Consider the following 3055-nt stretch of genomic DNA (forward strand, 5'->3'; position numbering starts at 1 on the left):
ATTATAGAAATGGTAACATTATCTTATATATTTACATTTTTTTAATTAATTTTGACTTCCACTTATGGTGCATGACTTTTAATTTTTAACTTTCGGTTGGAGTCCGTTCGGCATTTTTTTTACTTTGTTTGGAGAAAGCCACATTAACTTTTTTTTGAAAATTAATTTTTAAAAGATGTTACTATTTTGGAAGCACTTTTAAAGAAAGTCACGTTAGATAAACTTCTTTTAAAAATTCTTGTAATTAGAAGAAACACTTTCATAAAAGAATTATGTTTCTTGTTGAATTTGGCCATTGATTGGAAAAAAGTGTTGTTAAAATCAATATACAAAAATCTGTAAACTCACACGATGTCAAACTTGTTGTACATGTAGCATGATCGTTCATAAAATTAGTCGAATGGTTTAAAAAGCAATTTTTGTGTTTCAAAAGTACTTTTTCACTTTTCGAAAGTCATGCCAAACGAACCCCTAATCAATATTCGGATGCGATTTCGAAACATTAAGAATAACTTCTTGGTCTATATGACGTGTTTGATACTATTGTCAATTTGATGACCACTTGATACATGTTTGGTAAAACTTTAATTTAAGTTGATTCAATATATTTTTTTATCCACGTCTTCTGACTTCCGTAAAACACATAAATTATAAACACTTAATCAAATGAATGATTAATTAAATCCCGGGTAAATATATTCACACAACAATATTTATTTCTTGCACAACATTTTAATTATAATTAATGTTCCTAATGTTTACTTATTATAGCATATATGTGTCTAACGATTTTTAATAGCACTCTTATCATCAATCTTTTCATTAGTTATTAATACATATTGTATTTTTAATATTTTATGTCCAATAATTCATCGAAATAGCATATAACAACTTCATTTTTCATCATATTAAAAAAAAAGTACAAAAAAAATATTTTCCCCTCATTTTAAAACTTGAAAACAAAATATTTGATATAAATCATCATCAATGACGAGATGTACTAATTAATGAAAAGTTGAAGATAAAAAAATTCGACCAAAAAAATTCAAGGAAATAATTACTGCTACGAGCAAAGATTGAGAATTCTAATTGCATTTAAAATGTGGTGGAAATATAATCACCCTTAAATCCCTTTGATAGTAACGATATGTTTGATCATCATTTGATAGAATTAAAGAAGTAAAATTTAATAATTTTGATAAAATTAAATAATTAAAAAACAAAATCTAATAAATTTTTTTGATGGCGTTATTTAGAGCATGCTTGATATAGTTTTTTTTTTTTTAAACATATTTTGTGAAAAAATAGGGTTTCTTTATGTTGTTAAAAGTTGGAAAGAATTATGATTTTATGTGAAAATTTTTTTTATTGGAAGGATGTATAATTAAAAATTAATTTTAAAAAACAATTAATTATTATTTTCTTTTCTTTTACCAAACATGGACTTCTTATAATTAGATGCTCTTGGATTACCAAACAATTCCATTCATTTTTCTACTTAATTAGAAGAGTTTTCAATGTGCCTATTCACCATGAATGATAGATCAGATGCATTAAAACTTGTGTCACAGAAAACTGTTGGACGAAGCAAAAATGAGGTAATGTTTTAGGTTTGTTGATTTTAGTCCGAATCAATGAGGTAGGTTCGGACTGCTTCATACTCAAGAAATTGGGCTAGTGTGTTGTCACAACATCTGGAGTTTAAAGGAGCACCATTATGTTACCTCAATCCCATACCTACGATGAAGGAAAGAGGATCAATTAGTTATTTAGAGCCCAAAAAAATCATGACCATATCTTACAATTTCAATTTTGCCTGAATTAACAACATAATGTGGGTGTGGAGGAAGTTCTTGCGTATGCAAGTTTTTGATAAGAACCCAGAAGATTTGAGAACTATCGTGCAACAGAAGCAATAGAATTCGGTCAGATTGGAAAAATTAGTTGTAAGGCAGCTATAAATGTGAGTGGAAGGGAGTATAACAAACAGGCAAATATTGAGTGATTAGTAGGTGGAATAGGAGAGTAATAGCCCTCTCAAAAGGCTCTTTGTTACCTCTTTCATTACTGTAACCTTTCAATTACATGAATACATAGCTGCTCCCTTGTGCAAATTGAATTCTGCCCTTTTTCAGAATGGAATCCTATCAATTGGTATCATAGCACCTGACTGGGAAGATGACTCTCGAGGATCGAGTGGGAGCCTTGGAAACTAGAACTGATGGAATTCACTCAGAGTTGCAAGAAGATCTGAAGTCCACGAAATTTGAATTTCAGAGGGCCATGATAGCAATGATGGAGAAATTTGATTTAATGATGAAGAAATTGAACGGGCAAGAAAGAGTGAGGAAGGAAAAAGGGATGGCAGAGAACTCACCTGAGCCGACACTTACTTTCGAAATTCCAACCGAGTTCGTTGAGGAAAGCATGAGTACAGAAGGATCAAGGGAAGGAAGTTATGGATGAATCACGGTAGGCACGGGCCATAACACGGAGGAAAAAAATTGGAGGCGAATCAGGAAGTTGAAAATGCCGATTTTCATTAATACTTGGAAATTAATGGGTTGACTGAACGAGAGAGAAAGAAGATGGAATTGGACGCTCTTTCGCAGACATTATTGAAAGAGATATTGGAGTGTAATTTTGTGAATGGGTTGAAATAGGAGCTATGAATATAAAATCTGTGGGCCTGAATTTAGAGAAGGGCCAATTATTAGAAGGCAAAGGAGCTAGCAATTAGGGCTGACATTCCTATGGAAAAACTTGTGGGCTTGATTTAGGAGGTGGCCCAATCAGTACAAAGCAACTTACTATTGAAACAAGGCTTAATAGCACAAAATGTCTCTACCTTTGACCTATAATTTGCAAAATTTCTATTCATTTTAAATTTTTGCATTTTCACCCGGTTTCATAGCACAAAATAGGCTTGGTCACGGTTTAGGTTGGGTCGGGCCGGTTTTTACCTCAACCCAAAATCCAATCCGACTTTTGGATAAATTTCAACCCAACCTGATCCAATCAAGCTCTTAAATTGAAGCAACCCAAACTCTATCGG

Source organism: Olea europaea, chromosome 9, assembly GCF_002742605.1.
Source record: "Olea europaea var. sylvestris chromosome 9, O_europaea_v1, whole genome shotgun sequence".
Taxonomy (NCBI): Eukaryota; Viridiplantae; Streptophyta; class Magnoliopsida; order Lamiales; family Oleaceae; genus Olea; species Olea europaea.